This window comes from Callorhinus ursinus, unplaced genomic scaffold (genome assembly GCF_003265705.2).
Source record: "Callorhinus ursinus isolate GAN/ISIS: 27379988/994484 unplaced genomic scaffold, GSC_fseal_2.0 scaffold1, whole genome shotgun sequence".
NCBI lineage: Eukaryota > Metazoa > Chordata > Mammalia > Carnivora > Otariidae > Callorhinus > Callorhinus ursinus.
Window position 1 is genome coordinate 113,244,733 of NW_027397063.1, and position 18,093 is coordinate 113,262,825.

Genomic DNA, 18,093 nt, shown 5'->3' on the forward strand with positions numbered 1-18,093 from the left:
ATTGTAGATATATTTTGAAAGGTAGAGCCAACAGGATTCCCTGGTGTATAGGACATGAGGTGTGAAGGGAAGTTTGCCTGGGGCGCCTGGCTGGCTCAGTCAGTAGAGCATGCGATGTTTGATCTCAGGGTCATGAGTTTGAGCCCCATATTGGCCATAGAGTTTACTTAAATGAAAATCTTTTCTGAAAAAGAAGGATGGGGGCACCTGGGTGGCTCAGTCATTAAGCGTCTGCCTTCGGCTCAGGTCATGATCCTGGGGTCCTGGGATTGAGTCCCTCATCGGGCTCCCTGCTCCGCGGGAAACTTGCTTCTCCCTCTCCCATTCCCCCTGCTTGTGTTTCCTCTCTAGCTGTCTCTCTCTCTCTGTCAAATAAATCAAATCTTTAAAAAATAAAAATTTTAAATTTTAAAATTTAAAAAAAAAAAGGAAGGATGCTTCCAAGTTTTTGGCCTCTGCATCTGAAAGGGTGGTATTTGCCATTTTCTGCAATAGGAAAGACTGCAAGACAAGTAAATTGAAAGAACGAAATCAAGAGCTTGATTTAGGGACATATTAAATTTGAGATACTTACTTAGACATTTCAGTGGTAATGTTCAGATAGCAGTCCAGAGTTCCTGAGAAAGGTCCAGGCTGTAGGTAAAAAATTTTGAAATCTTAGCCTGCCTTTCTCTGCTCATAAGCAAAAAGAAACATTGGAATGAGAGGGGGCCTACAGAATTTCAACCAATAAATATCAGGAAGTATAAGATTAACCAAGATAGGGGCGCCTGGGTGGCTCGGTTGATTGAGTGTCTGCCTTCGTCTTGGGCGATGATCCCAGGGTCCTGGGATTGAGCCCCACGTCTGGCTCTCTGCTCAGCAGGGAGCCTGCTTCTTCCTCTGCCTGCCACTCCTCCTGCTTGTGCTCTCTCTCTCTCTCTCTGTCAAATAAATAAAATCTTAAAAAAAAAAAGATTAACCAAGATATCTAGAAATGTTGCAGTCGGCATTGCCTGACAGAGTTGAAGAGTGACCTCTCTCAGAGCCTAAATGGGATGATATATCTAAGTGTACTTTAGAGTTTCCAAGTTCCTAGGCAGATGGGCACTGTCATTGAAAATGTCTATAGTGGGCAACCCTCTGGGGTCCCTTCTCTCTTCGGGAGCTTTGTACTCTATTATTGAATAAACTTTACTATCACTCAATAAAAAACAAAAAAAAAGTCTACGGTAGTCTCCTACCCTATAGAGACTAATGTGGGAATAATCTTATCCCCCTAAAATGGAAATGGACCAATGGCCTTTCTAGATCCCTTCCCTCACGAGGTTAATATCACTATTAAAAAACAAATATCCTTTCCTCCCTCAGTAAACTTCCTTTTTCCTCCCTTTACCTTGGCTTACCCTTTTCCTATTCACAAAATAAAAGCTGCCATGCATATTAATGAAAACAAACGGTAGGGGGAAGGGAGAAGGGACTAGGGAAAGACTATATCTAGCAATAACTAACCTTAAATTTCTTATTAAGTGTATTTTTTTAAATTTATTTATTTATTTGAGAGGGAGAGAGAGAGAGAGCACGCATGAGCAGGAGGGGCAGAAGGAGAGGGAGAGAGAATCTCAAGCAGCCTCCCTGCTCAACACAGAGCCTGCTCGGGTTCCATCTCACAACCCTGAGATCATGACCTGAGCTGAAACCAAGAGTCAGGCGCCCCTGTGTGTATTTTTCTGAATTTTTAAAAATTTGTTGTGGGGCACCTGGATGGCTCAGAAAAGCATTCAACTCTTATTCTTGGGTTGTGAGTCCAAGACCCACATTGGGTGTAGAGATTACTAAAGAAAATCTATAAATAAAAAAAATTTTTTTTAATTTGTTTTTAGATGTTTGCTGTCAGTGTAATTATTGTTCTTTTGTTAGCTATTTGTTTTTTCTCTGGATGTTTGGGTAGGTTTTTTTTTCTGTCCCTCTGGGTTGATTTTTTTTTTTAAATAGACTTCATCTTTTAGAGTAGTCTTATTTTTTTTTAAAGATTTTATTTATCTATTTGACAGAGAGAGACACAGCGAGAGAGGGAACACAAGCAGGGGGAGTGGGAGAGGGAGAAGCAGGCTTCCCGCTGAGCAGGGAGCCCGATGCGGGGCTCAATCCCAGGACCCTGGGATCATGACCTGAGCCCAAGACAGACGCTTAACCACTGAGCCACCCAGGTGCCCCCTACCCTATCCATTTTTAAGTGTACATTTCAGGAGTGTTAAGTATATTTACATTGTTGTACAACCAATCCAGAACTTTTTCATCTTACAAAACAGAAACTCCGTACCCATGAAACAGCAACTCCCCATTTTCCCTTCCCTCTGGCAACTAACCACCATTCAACTTTCTGTTTCTATGAATCTGAATCTTGTAGGTACCTCATGTAAGTGGGATCATACAGGGCACCCAGCTAGATCAGTGAGAGGAGCGTGCAACGATTGATCTCAGGGCTGTGAGTTTGAGCCCCATGCTGGGTGTCGAGATTACTAAAAAAATAAACATTTTTTTAAGTGGGGAGGGATCATACAGTATTTGTCTTCTTGTAACTATCTTATTTCACATACCATAATATTCTCAAAATTCATCCATGTTGTAGCATGTAACAGAATTTCTTCTTTTTAAGGCTAATAATATTCCCGTGTGTATATATATATATGCCACATTTTGTTTATCCATTCATCCATCAATGGATATTGGGTCACTTCTACATTTTAGCTATTTTTTTTAAAGATTTTATGTATTGGGTGCCTGGGTGGCTCAGTTGGTTAAGCAACCGCCTTCGGCTCAGGTCATGATCCTGGAGTCCCAGGATCGAGTCCCACATCGGGCTCCCTGCTCGGCAGGGAGTCTGCTTCTCCCTCTGACCCTCTGCCCTTTCGTGCTCTCTATCTCTCTCATTCTCTCTCTCTCAAATAAATAAATAAATAAATCTTTTAAAAAAAAGATTTTATGTATTTATTCATGAGAGACAGATAGGTAGAGAGAGATGGGGGCAGAGGCAAACGGAGAGGGAGACTCAGGGCTCGATTCCAGGACCCCGGGATCATGACCTGAGCCGAAGGCAGCTGCTTAACTGACTGAGGCACCAGGTGCCCCTACATTTTAGCTATTTTAAATAATGCTGCTGTAAACATAAATGTGAAAGTATCACATTCAATTTTGGGGGCTATATCCCTGAAAGTGGGATTGCTGGATCATATGGTAACTGCCATACTTTTCCACAGCACCTGTAACATTTTACATTCCCACCAACAACACACAAAGCTTCCAATTTCTCCACTTCCTCATCAACACGTTATTTTCTGCATTTAGGGTTGCATGAGGTTTGTTTGGGGCAGAACAAAGCACAATTGTCCTGGATCAACAAACACAGACTCCTCAATTTTGAAGGAGACTCCTCATTTTTTTTAAGATTATTTATTTATTTGAGAGAGAGAGAGAGAAAAACAGCATGAGAGGGGAGAGGGTCAGAGGGAGAAGCAGGCTCCCCGCTGAGCAGGGAGCCCGACATGGGACTCGATCCCAGGACTCCGGGACCACGACCCAAGCGGAAGGCAGTCGCCCAACCAACCGAGCCACCCAGGTGCCCCGAAGTTCCTCATTTTTGAGGGAAGTATCCAACCGCCCCACTTGTGGTTAATTATTCATTGGCCAACTGAAGATACCAGCTCCTGAATGGGGAGTTTCATGGATGTGTGAGAATAAGGTGGGACAGTGTTTCCCCACAGCTTCTGGAGATCAGTCCCCAGAGAAACCTGAAAATAGGACTCTGAAGAAAAGTGGGGCAGGAAGGGGCTCCTGAGCAGCTGAGGACCACAGCTATTTCCTCAGGGTGACCACAGACTAGCAAACAGTTCCTTTGAACACATTTCCCTATTCCCTTCCCCTCCACGGACAAGAATTCCTCTACCCTAGTTAGAGAATAGAAGTCTGCTGTGCCCATCTCGAGGATGATCCTAAGCAGAAAATATAGTCAGCCTTTAGAAAATGATGATTTTTATTTTTTGGAAAGAATGCTGCACTCGGCATCTGGAGCTCAGAACCCTGGGTTTCACCTCTGGTACTTTGGCTGAGAGGCTTTGCGATGTTAAATAAACTTCCTCCAGGAATTTCCTTTTTCGGGGGATACAACTAACTCATCTCTGGCACAATGGTTGCCACAGTTCTCTGAACACCTGTTCTGGTTCAACTGTACTTTGTTTTTGTTTTTTTATCATCTTTATAGAGCAGTGAAAAATCCACCTTTATGAGAAGTTTTTGCATTACTCTGTGGTTCTTTGCACCATATCAAGCCAGGCAAAAACATGACTCTGTGTGATTCCCACTCAGGGAAGTATGTAAAAATGAAATGACTCTTGCTACGGTAGTGAGACTACTGGATGGGAAGAAAGGTGTACAAGACACCAGTTTCTTTTTTAAAAGTTAGCTCAACATAAGGGGGTGCCTGACTGGCTCAGCTGGTAGAACATGCAACTCTCAATCTTGGGGTTGTGAGTTCTAGCCCCACGTTAAGCGTAGAGATTAAAAAAAAATCAGGACAACATTACTATATTTCCTTTTCAATGGTAGTATTTATTTTTTATTTTTTCTTAAGTCCCTCTTAATATATCATTTTTTTAAAGCTTTATTTATTTAAATAATCTCTACACCCAACATGGGGCTGGAACTCACAAACCGGAGATCAAGAGTTGCATGCTCTCTGACTGAGCCAGCCAGGTGCCCCCTATTCAATAGTAGTATTTAAACACAAATTCAAAATTATACAGTGTGTTCTTATAAATAATTTACTCAAGGGGCACATGGTTGGCTCAGTCTGTGGAGCATACCACTCTCAATCTTGAGGTTGTGGGGCACCTGGGTGGCTCAGTCATTAAGCATCTGCTTTTGGCTCAGGTCATGATCCCAGGGTCCTGGGATCGAGCCCCACGTCAGGCTGGCTCCCCGCTCCCCAGGAAGCCTGCTTCTCCCTCTCCCACTCCCCCGGCTTGTGTTCCCTCTTTGGCTGTGTCTTTCTGTCAAATAAATAAATAAAATCTTAAAAAAAAAAAAAAAAAGGTCTTGAGGTTGTGAGTCTGAGCCCCATGTTGGGTGAAAAGATTACTTTAAAAAAAAATCTTGGGGGGTCCTGGGTGGTTCAGTCGGTTAAGCATCTGCCTTCGGCTCAGGTCATGATCTCAGGGTCCTGGGATTGAACCCCACATAGGGCCCCCTGCTCAACGGGGAGCCTGCTTCTCCCTTTCCCCTGTCCTTTCTCCCTGCTTGTGCTGGCTCTCGCTCTCTCACAAATAAATAAATATAATCTTTAAAAAAATTAAATTTCATTTAATTTAAAAATTTAAAAAATCTTTAAAAAATAAATTCAAATAAATAAATAAATAAATAATCACTCATTCAAGTTTTCATCAGAGAGTAAAATGTGAAAGACCCTCCCACCTGTTCTCCACCTACAATAATTTTTTCTTTTTTTTTCAAGATTTTATTTATTTATTTGAGAGAAAGATAGCAAGCACTGGGGAGAGAGAGCAGTGGGTTTCCCATGGAGCAGGGAGCCTGACATGGGGCTCCATTCCAGGGTCCTGGGATCATGACCTGAGCTGAAGGCAGATGCTTAACTGACTGAGCCACCCAGGTGCCCCTCCACCTACAATAATTCAGTGCCCATTGTTGTAGGCCAGGTTTCCCAGGAAATAGACTCTGAGACAAATTCATGTGCAGGTGGTTTATTGAGAAGTATGCTCAGAAACAACGTCTGGAAAGGATGAGAGAAGCGATAATAGGCAATATCTTGGGGGAACTGTGAAGCTAGAATGATCCTTCTGAAATGTCCCAAATTGGAGCAAAGTGAACATGTGTTTTTACTGCATAGTAACCAGTCATTGGATGCAACTAGTCCCCAGGGAGGGACTTAAACTTGGCCAACCAGGTATAGGCAGCTGAGGGTAAGGCTTCTAAAGGCACTCTGCATTAGCTGTCAGCAGACAACATTCCTGGCAACTGTCTGAAGTGCTTTGTCCTAAAAAAAAAAAAAGCATGTGGCTAACACCCCACAGTATCTAGTACGTCCCTACACTCATTCCCTTCTCCAGAAGCAAAAACCATGACATGTCTATATCCCTCCGGATTCACATTTTTAAACTCATATACATATATGTATATACACCACAGGTGTGTGTGTATACACCTTTTCTTTTTTTACTTCAAGTGATTCATCACATATGCATTGTTCTATTGCTTTATATACTTGTATTGGAGATCTTTCCATTCCAGTACAAATCATTCCCTTTTTTATTATTTTTTTTATTTTTTTAAAGATTTTTATTTATTTATTGAGAGAGAGAGAGAATGGTAGAGAGAGAGCATGAGAAGGAGGAAGGTCAGAGGGAGAAGCAGACTCCCTGCTGAGCAGGGAGCCCGATGTGGGACTCGATCCCGGGACTCCAGGATCATGACCTGAGCAGTTGTGAGTTTGAGCCGCGTGTTGAGCATAGATTTTATTTAATAAAGAAAGAAAGAAAGAAAGAAAGAAAGAAAGAAAGAAAGAAAGAAAGAAAGAAAGAAAGAAAGAAATGAAATGTTCTTTGCTGTGCTCATGCATTTTTACTTCATCTTGAGAATTAGATAAGCTTGAGGATTATGACATGATCACTCCAATAGATGTAAAAAAAAAGGGCATTTGATGAAATGGACATCCACAATATGGAATACTACGCAGTTGTTAACCAAAAAGGAGTTATTTGGGGTGCCATAACACCTGGGATCCAGCCCCACGTCGGGCTCCCTGCTCCGTGGGAAGCCTGCTTCTCCCTCTCCCACTCCCCCTGCTTGTGTTCCCTCTCTTGCTGTGTCTCTCTCTGTCAAATACATAAATAAAATCTTTTAAAAAAATTGTAGTACTAAAAAAACCATAAAACTATTAGAGGAAAATATGAAAATATTACCATAAACTCAGTTTATTAATGGAAACTTCCTAAGCATGAAATGAAACCCAGAAACCATGAACGAAGAATTTCAGTTTTTATTGCATAAAATTCAAAAACTTCTATGGGACTAAACACACAAAACAAAAAACAATATTATAAGACAAGTGATAAATTAGGAAAATATATATGAAGTACAGACAGTCAAGGCACCTGGGTGGCTCAGTCAGTTAAGCATTGGACTCTTGATTTCAGCTCAGGTCATGAACTTAGGGACGTGAAATCCAGCTGGGTCAGCTCTGAGCTGGGTGTGGAGCCTGCCTAAGATTCTCCCCTCTCCTTTCTGTCCCTCCCCCTCCCCCTCCTCGCTCAACAGTGCTCTCTCTCTAAAAAGAAAAAAAAAAGTGCACATAATCATCCAAATCACTAAAACACAGGATATATAATAAAGAAGAGACAGTGACAAATCATAAAAAATAATAAAGATGTAATTTATAGAGGAGATATAAACATCCAATACGGATGTAAAAAGTTATTTATCCTTACTAGTAATCACAAAAATGTGAATTAAAGCAACAAAATACAAAGGTAGGGAGAGAGAATTATCAAGAATTTAAATATCGGGCGCCTGGGTGGCTCAGATGGTTAAGCGTCTGCCTTCGGCTCAGGTCATGATCCCAGGATCCTGGGATCGAGTCCCGCATCAGGCTCCCTGCTCCTTGGGAGCCTGCTTCTCCCTCTGCTTCTCTCTCTCTCTCTCATGAATAAATAAATAAAATGTTAAAAAAAAAAAAGAATTTAGGGCGCCTGGGTGGCTCAGTTGGTTAAGTGACTGCCTTCAGCTCAAGTCATGATCCTGGAGTCCTGGGATCGAATCCTGCATCAGGCTCCCTGCTCAGCAGGGAGTCTGCTTCTCCCTCTCCCGCTCTCCCCTCTTATGTACTCTCTCTCTCAAATAAATAAAAATCTTTAAAAAAATAAATAAAATAAACAAACTTAAAAAAAATACACATGTATACAGGGAAATGCATGCAATAATCTTGAATGCAATACAGTTTCTAATTGCAAAAGATTTGCAATGACCTAAATATCCATTAATTTAGTCAAATACATTCATGTTATAAAATATTAAAGTTATTTTTTAATATTTTAAAAAATATTTATTTGAGAGAGAGAGCACGCTCGAGTGAGAAAGAGAGCACGAGTGGGGGTGGGGCAGAGGGAGAGGGAGGGGAGGGAGAAGCAGACTCCCTGCTGAGCAGGGAGCCAGACGGGGCTCCATCCCAGGACTCTGGGATCATGATCTGAGCAGAAGGCAGATGCTTAACCAACTGAGCCACCCAGGCGCCCTATTTCTAAGTTATTTTTAAGATTTATTTATCTGAGGGGGGAGGGGCAGAGGGAGAGGAAGGGAGAGAATCTCAAGCAGACTCCGTGCTGAGCACCAAGTCCCCTTGCTCAATCTCAGCACCTGAGCCAAAATAAAGAGTCCGAAGCTTAAGCAGCTGAGCCACCCCTAAACAGTAATTTAAAAAGAATGAGATAGAGCTGACACTGAAAAGTCTCCGCAATACAGGCACAGTACTGATGTAGTTTTGGAGTGTTGCTGGGATTCCGAGCCCATGGCCAAGAAAGAATTCTTGAGCCGTCTCTGGTGCAAAAAAAGTGTTTTTATGAAAGCACGGGACAGGACCCGTGGGCAGAAAGAGCTGTACTGGGGTCATGAGGAGTGGCCCATCATATACTTTCAAGTTGGGAGGGGATAGGGATAGAGTAAGCCTCCCAGGTATTTTGGAAACAATGTTTTCAGGACCTTGAGGGGGCTCCCTATTGTTAGGAAAAGGTCATTTATTACTGTTTAGTAAAAACTCAGGAGACTCTCCAGATGTATATCGGTGAGTCATATGCTTGAGGGATGATTGCCAACCTATATCTTGGGGGGTAGAGATAAAGGAAGTTTCCAAAGGAATTTTTACACATCAAAGTAGATTGACAGGATCCTGGGGGTTGGGCTAAGATTGCCTTTTGCCCTCAGCAAAGTGTTAACATTGAGGCAGCCTGTTACTTTGCCTGTTTCAAGGACCCATCAAGGAGCTACAGGTAATGAGGAAATTGAATTTTCCTTTTGCCTTTGTTTCCCACAGCAGTATTAAGAAAAAGAACATGATCGTATATTTAAATATACACATCCTTATTTAAACATACGTACACATGCGTGTCTACACGTACAATACACTCTTATCAGTGGCTATAAACTTGAGAGGGCGCTGGAATTGACCTTTGGGTAAAGTGGCACTTCACTTCTCATATGTGTTGTTCTGTGTGATTTGAAAATATTACAATGAGCCTATATTATTTTTGTGATTTAAAACACAATTTCCAGGGGCGCCTGGGTGGCTCAGTTGGTTAAGCGACTGCCTTCGGCTCAGGTCATGATCCTGGAGTCCTGGGATCGAGTCCCACATCGGGCTCCCTGCTCAGCAGAAAGTCTGCTTCTCCCTCTGACCCTCTCCCCTCTCATGCTCTCTCTCTACCTCATTCTCTCTCTCAAATAAATAAATAAAATCTTTAAAAAAAATAAAAAATAAAACACAATTTCCGGGGCATCTGGGTGGCTCAGTCGGTTAAGCATCTGCCTTTGGCTCAGGTCCTGGTCCCAGGGTCCTGGGATCGAGCCCCACATCGGGCTCCCTGCTCAGCGGGAAGCCTGCTTCTCCCTCTTCCTCTGCCTGCCACTCCACCTGCTTGTGCTCTATCTGTCAAATACATGAAATCTTAAAAATAAATAAATAAATAAAATACAACACAATTTCAAAAAGGGAAAGGCAATACTGGGACTCCAGGATCATGACCTGAGCCAAAGGCAGATGCTTAATGACTGAACCACTCGGGTGCCCCTAAAGTTAATATTTTCATTCAGGTTCTGCTTCTGGGTGAAAGTCAAAGCCACTTGCTCAGGAAGGACTCTCCCCTGCTGATCACTAAGCCAGAAACTCCAGATCCTAGCCCCCAGGCACAGGAATGGCTTAGCCACTACCACCTGGTGTGCTGAGCTTTGGACCACTTCAGGTCACATGGTAAGCTAAAGGTACATGGAGATGCAGGGCTGAGGGCTGGGGGGTTGGACTAGGAGGCTGAGGAGCCCAAGTAAGGCTGACGAGGTCGTTGGAAAGAACTGCTCAAACACAATAAAGGTAGTATAGCCAAGGTGAGGCTCCACACAGACTGAACTTTGCTCCCTTCAGCTGAGTTGCAAGGCAGCCTGAGTTGGAAAGAGGGAGTTAAGGTGCTTTCTGCAATGACGAGACCTTACACTTGAGCCGAGTTCAGCGGGGAGAGTGTTTACCTAGACCTCAAGAGTAATCTACCCTTGTGGTTTACAAAGGACCCTTGAAAAAGGCTTCTTTAGGGGCGCCTGGGTGGCTCAGTTGGTTAAGCGACTGCCTTTGGCTCAGGTCATGATCCTGGAGTCCCGGGATCGAGTCCCACGTCGGGCTCCCTGCTCGGCAGGGGGTCTGCTTCTCCCTCTGACCCTCTTCCCTCTCGTGCTCTCTATCTCTCATTCTCTCTCTCTCAAATAAATAAATAAAATCTTTAAAAAAAAAAAAAGAAAAGAAAAAGGCTCCTTTAGACTTAATGACCAGCAGGAGCAGGCCAAGCATGGGCGTGAGTCTTAGCCAGGAAACTGCTCAAGGTATCCTCTGGGCCCCAGCTGCACCTTCGAAGAACTGTGATGAGCAGAACCTGCATTTGGGTGAGCGGGCCCTGGCATTATGGGGGATGGGAGCCAGGCCACCAGTTGCATTAGCATTTGAATATAATCTACTTGTAACCCTGCACAGTATGGGATAAGAATCTATGGGTAGGTTTATAATCAGAGGAAATAAACATTTAGTATCCAAGAGGCAAGAAGGAAGCAAAAGAACTGATTACAGAACGGAAAAGGAAAGTTACCAAGATTGTGAAGTGTTTTAACATCTCTTTCCAGTAACCATTTTGCAATATATACATATCAGATAATGATGTTGTATACTTTATTTTTCTTAGGTTTATACTTTAAATGAATACAATATTATATATCAATTATATCCCAATAAAACTTGGAAAAAATTTTAAATGCCATCCTGTTCTATAAAGTAAAATGGTCCTCTGCCCTCCTTCCAATCTAGACCCTAAAAGATTTTAGCAGTTCCTTTTGTAAACACACTTGCTGATTTGTAAATGAACTCTATTGGGGTAAGCCTGTCTTTGGCATGGCCAAAGTCTTGAGGATTCAGGTCTGTACCCACCACCTTTTTATTTCTCCAGCTCTTCCATCACAGTGAGTAGCTTCATAAATGTGGTCAACGGCAAAGCTGTTGAGTTTCTGTTGTCAGTTCTGATAATTCTCCCCCAAGGAGTGGGGAAAAGGCACAAATAATCCAAAAATAATCGACCCCATGAATATATACATATAATTTTTTTTAGGTAAGCTCTATGCCCAACATGGGGCTCAAGAGTGGCATGCTAGCCAGGTGCCCCTCCACGAATATATTTTATTTTGAAGTATATTGTGATAATTTTATGATAAATTAGCCTTTTTTAAAAAAGAGTTTATTCAGGAGGGTGAGGGGAGGGGTTAGCCCAGTGATTGATATTAAGGAGGACACGTATTGCATGGAGCACTGGGTGTTACACACGCAAACAATGAATCATGGAACACTACACCAAAAACTAATGATGTAGGGGTGCCTGGGTGGCTCAGTTGGTTAAGCGGCTGCCTTCAGCTCAGGTCATGATCCTGGGGTCTTGGAATCGAGCCCCACGTCTGGTTCCCTGCTCGGTGGAGAGCCTGCTTCTCCCTCTCCCTCTGCCTGCCGCTCCCCCTGCTTGTGTGCTCTCTCTGTCAAATAAATAAATAAAATCTTTAAAAAAATAAAACTAATGATGTAATGTATGGTGACTAACATAACAATAAAATAAAGTTAAAAAAAGATTTTATTCATTCGAGAGAGAAAGAGAGAGAGCAGGAGCACGGGGAGGGGTAGAAAGAGAAGCAGACTCCCCGCTGAGCAGGGAGCCCAACTCCAGGCTTGATCCCAGGACCCTGAGATCAGGACCTGAGCCAAAGACAAATGCTTAACCGACTGAGCTACCCAGGCGCCCCAAAATTAGCCTTTATTAGTAATCCCCAGCATGAATTAATTAGTTGATCCAGGAATCTGTCTTCTCACTAAAGAACCTGTAAGTGTCGGGGCGCCTGGGTGGCTCGGTTGTTAAGCATCTGCCTTCGGCTCAGCTCGTGGTCCCAGGGTCCCGGGATTGAGCCCCACATCGGGCTCCCTGCTCCGCAGGAGGCCTGCTTCTCCCTCTCCCACTCCCCCTGCTTGTGTTCCCTCTCTTGCTGTGTCTCTCTCTGTCAAATAAATAAATAAACTCTTAAAAAAAAAAAGAACCTGTAAGTGTCCCTAGAAGATCCTTCCCATAGAAACTTCCTCTCACTGCCCACATGGTGCATGTGACCTAACGTCTGCCAATCAGATGCTCTCTTTTAGGGCTTTGACATTTGAGCAAACTGAGATGAGGGGTATGACCTTTGATCTCAGTGGGCTAAGAAAATGGGGTAGAGCTCTAAAGACAAAGGGAACTTACTGTCCACATGGTAGATTCAAAAAGGGATACTACGATTCAGTTCCTTCATTACAATTATTCATTTAACAAACATTTACTGAGCATGCGTTGTGTCCCAGGCACTGTACGAGATGCTTGCACATATTCATTTCATTTAACAGATGAGGACAATTCAGGAACCTTCAAGAAATTTGCCCAAGGTCACACAGTCAGACTAAAAGAGCTAGGTTTGGGGGAGCCTGCCTGGTTCGTTTGGAAGAGCATGCAACTCTTAATCTCAGGATTGCGAGTTCAAGCCCCACATTGGGTGTAGAAATTACTTTATAAATAAATAAATAAATAAATAAATAAACAAACAAACAAACAAACAAACCAACCTTAAAAATAAAAATAAAATAAAAGAGCTAGGTTTCAAGCCCCTTTGTCCTGACTCCATTTCTGGTGCTTTATTTACTACTCCCCAGTTGACTCCAAGACTTGCCCACATCCAGTTTTAGGGGTAAATCGAAAGAGAAAAAAAAACATTATTTTTAAACAGATGACGCTGACTTAAAAAGTAGAATTAACTTTGTTTCAACAAAGTGAGTACTAAAACTTATTTACAGTCCCTGAGAACAGATCACTGGTAAGGGCAGAGCCTAGAAGGGAAGATTTCTTAAAAGAAAATGGGTGAGGACAAATACACACCAACACACAGAGAACAGAATTCTCCCCAGATCAGAAAGGATGAAGTTCAAATAGCCAAAAAAGAAAGCTGATGGTTTAGGTGTTTGGAATGAATAAGTAAACAGTCCGACTCCTGGCTACAGGTGAAAGAAACCAAACTCAACTAGCTTAGACAACCACAGAAAGAGCCTCAAGGGCAAGTGCAACTAACACTGGCTCTCTCTCTCCCTCTTCTTTCTCGTCTGTACATCTCTCTACATGTCAACTCCATTCTCCCTCAGACAAGTTCCTACAAGTGATTTCAAGAATAGCTGTTGGCAGTTTCCAGACCGCATCTCCCAACTACCCCACCCAAGAATTTCACTCCTCTTAGTGCCAATTCAAACATCCTGTGCAGGACAGGGGGCTTAGAGAGGGGGGAGGGAAAGGCAGCCAGCGGCTTTGATTATCCAGAAGTAATGGGAAGATGTGAGCAGGCAATTAAACAGTTAAATGTCCTCCACATGGAAGTCTAATTTTCACCGGCCTCTGTTCTTTCTCGCTGTAATTGCATCATTGTTTCCACAAATTCAGGAACGATATGGATAAAACAGGAGGTTAATGAGCTCAATTATATCTTTCATGTATACTAACAGCATCATTATTTTCATTTATGGATATATTCTATTGATGAGCTTTTATGCCTATTAGTTCTTGGTAGACGGTGACACACGGAAATTTGAGTATGCTGATCATGTCTGATAATCACCATAGATATTTTGGTACATTTTTTTCTTTTTACATGGACTCATCTTCTATTTCTGTTGTTAACAAGAGTAATTCCAAAGTCTTAAATATAACATTTCAGAATTGAGCATTGTGTACCCCACTAGATAGATTCAAATCAATGTTTGCTTGCAAAAGAATTCACTAGAGCCCTAGATTTGCATTGTTTTTCTCAGTTAGCATAGAGAAAAAAAAGGAGGGGAGCCCAAGCTGGGGTAGAGGGCTTGGATTGACTCCCTGCCTTATCACACACCCTGTGACCTTGGGCAGGTCCTTTAGTCATTTAAGTTTCTGTGTCATTCTTTCTGAAATGGATAATATTTCCTATTTAGCGGGAGTATTAGGAGGAGTAGAGATAACAGATGCCTAGCACAAGGTATGGGAGGCTCAATAAATGGTGTTTATTGATTTTGGCCAAACCCACATCCTGCAGATGCCATGAGAAATTTATGCCAGGTTGGGAAGACTCAGCCATACTCCACTACGCATTTGCTGCCCAAGTCACACAGAAAGCAATCACCAGCTTACAGGGATCTTTCCTACACAGCCCAACACAGCTCATGGTCCATTCGATCTTCCTATTCCTCTGCCATGGGACGTATCTGACATGGTTAATTCAGACCATGAACTCCCACCTTGTTCACATGTTTCACCACCGGTTGCCAAACTGACCTCATTTCCTGCCAAGCTAACTTCATTTCCGTTTTTGATAGGGTTACTAAACTGGATGGGTTCCGAGAATACTGCTGACATAGTATATCTGGATTCTGCAAAGGGGATGATAAGGTCCCGTGGTCTCTCTGCGGCCAGGATGGCCAAAAAAAGTAATAGGGTAGAGCAAACAGCAATTATTGAGGGCCTGTGTGGGCCCTGAATAAGGCTCTATGGACAGAAGAGAACAAAACAGACAAGACTTTCGGAGCTTACTTCTAGTGGTGGGGAAAGAGACAACGAACACACAAATCATCTGGAAATTTCTAAAGCTGATAAGTGTTACCAAGAGAATAGCATGACTTGGAGCAGAGGAGGGGTGCTCCTTTAGGTGTAGTAGTCTAGTGATCTAAAGACTGAGGAGCAGGGGTGCCTAGCTGGCTCAGTTGGTGGGGCACGCAACTTCTGATTTGGGGATCATAAGTTCAAGCCCCATCCTGGATGTAGAGCTCACATTAAAAAAAAAAGATGAAGAATGAGGAGCCAGCTGTGTGAACTTCTGGAGCGATAGCACTCTAGGCAGAGGCAAATGCAAAGCCCCTTTTACAGAATGTGTTTGGGGGACACCTGCGTGGCTCAGTGGGTTAAGCGACTGCCTTTGGGCTCAGATCATGATCCCAGGGTGCTGGGATCGAGTCCCACATGGGGCTCCCTGCTCAGCAGGGAGTCTGCTTCTCCCTCTGCCTCTACTCTTCCTCCCTGCTCATTCTCTCTGACAAATACATAAAATCTTTCAAAAAAAAAAAAAAAAGAGAGAGAGAATGTGTTTGGTATATTTAAGGTCTAGGGAAGAAAAGCAGGTCCTGGAAGCTCAAATGAAGTGAGAAAGGCACAGATGGGTAAGGAGTGGATCCTCTTGTGAAGAGCCTCCCAGATGATGTTCCCCAAGGAATTTCACATGACCCCAGCTATTGATCCTGTCAGCCCTCCACTAGGCAGAAGCAGGACCTGGGGCAACCTGATTCCCTCTGTGCCACCATCACCTTGGACTACAAAAAGTTCCATCTACTTACCTGTGTTCTGTGCACATATTACTGTTTCCTTCGTGTTCCATGATTTGGAAAGTGGGAAACGCTAATGTTAAGTTTTTGTAAATCATGTTAAACACTTTACATTTTAACTCCTATATAGTTTCAAGGGACAAAATTAGAACCATTGCCTAAAAAAGACACAGAAAAGATATGCACTTCAAAACAAGGAGGAACTTTAAAAATTAGCAGAACCGGGCGCCTGGGTGGCTTAGTCATTAAGCGTCTGCCTTCGGCTCAGGTCATGATCCCAGGGTCCTGGGATCGAGCCCCACATCAGGCTCCCTGCTCCGTGGGAAGCCTGCTTCTCCCTCTCCCACTCCCCCTGCTTGTGTTCTCTCTCTCACTGTGTCTCTCTCTCTGTCAAATAAATAAATAAAATCTTTGGAAAAAAAAATTAGCAGAACCATCCAATGATTGAATAAGTTGCCTCAAAAACTAGTCTGGTAGGAGGAAGAAAATATACATATTAGATAGGAATACTCAATATTATAAAGATGTCAATTCACAATAAATTATCAATACATTTAACATAACCAGGATTAAAACATCAAGTTTTTTGGGGGCACCTGGGTGGCTCAGTTGGTTGGGTGTCCAACTCTTGATTTTGGCTCAGATCCTGATCTCAGGGTCGTGAGATCAAGCCTCACATCTGGATCCCCTCTCAATGGGGAGTCTGCTTGGGATTCTCTCTCTCCTCTTTCTCTGTCCTTCACCCCACCCTCTTTCTCTCTCTCTCTCTCAAATAAATAAATAAATCTTTAAAAAATAAATAAAGATAGTATTCTGGGGGTGGGGCTCCTGGCTGGTTCAGTCCATAGAGCATGCCACTCTTTAATCTCAGGGTGGTGAGTTTAAGTCCCACAGTGGATGTGGAGCCTACTTAGAAAAAAAAATAGTATTCTAAATCAGTTGGGAAAAGATGGATTATTCAGTAAAAGGTTTGGGAAAACTGAAGAGTAACCTGGAAAAAAATAAAATTGGATCACTGCCTTGTTCTTTATAGCAAAATAAATTCTAGCTAGAGGAAAGGCTGAAATGTGAAAAGTGAAAGAAAAAAAGTACCAGAAGAAAACACCACAGAATTTTTATATATATATATATATATATATATATATATATATATATAATCTTGCTGTGGACAAGCCTTCCTCGGAATGGTAAAACAGACACTCAAATAAATAAAACAAGAAGCTCTAGAAGAAAATACTAATAAACCCCAGCTTTTTTTACCCCAGCTTTATTAAACTATGATTGAAAATAAAAATTGTGGGGGCGCCTGGGTGGTTCAGTTGGTTAAGTGACTGCCTTCGGCTCAGGTCATGATCCTGGAGTCCTGGGATCGAGTCCCACATCGGGCTCCCTGCTCAGCAGGGAGTCTGCTTCTCCCTCTGACCCTCTTCCCTCTTGTGCTCTCTCTCTCTCATTCTCTCTCTCTCAAATAAATAAAATCTTAAAAAAGAGAAGAAAATCAAAATTGTGTGTATTTAAGGTATACAATGTGATATTTTGATATACATATACATTGTTAAATGATTACCACAATCAAGCCAATTAACATATTCATCATGTCATCTAATTACCCTTTTTTTGGTGGTGGTGAGAACCCTTGAGATCTACTCTCAGCAAATTTCAAGTATACAGTACATTATTATGAACTCTAGTCTCCATGGTATACATTAGGTCTCCAGAACTGACAGCTGAAAATTTGTACCCTTTGACTAACATCACCCCATTTCTCCCACTCTCAGTCTCTGGTAATCACCATTCTTTAAAAAAAAAAGATTTTAGGGGCGCCTGGGTGGCTCAGTCAGTTAAGTGTCTGCCTTCGGCTCAGGTCATGATCCTGGGGTCCTGGGATCAAATCCCACATCAGGCTCCCTGCTCAGCGGGGAGCCTGCTTCTCTCTCTCCCTCTGCTTGCTGCTCCTCCTGCTTGTGTGCTTTCTCTCTGTCAAATCAATAAATAAGATGTTTTAAAAAGCAAATAAATAAAAATTAAAACAATTTTTTAAAGATCTTATTTTATTTTTTAAGATTTATTTATTTATTTATTTAAGAGAGCCCTCACCAGGGGGAGGGGCAGAGGCAGAGGGAGAGAATCTCAAGCAGATTACTAGAGTGTAGAGCCTGACACAGGGCTTAATCTCCAGACCCTGAGATCATGACCCAAGCTGAAACCAAGAATCCAACGCTTAACTTACTGCACCACCCAGGCACCGCAAAGATTTTATTTTTTTTAAAGCAATCTCTACACCCAACCTGGGGCTTGAACCCACATCCCTGAGATCAAGAGTTGCACACTCCACCGACTAAGCCAGCCAGGTGCTCCTCACCATTCTTCTCTGTTACTATATGCTCCACTTTACAGATTCCATATAT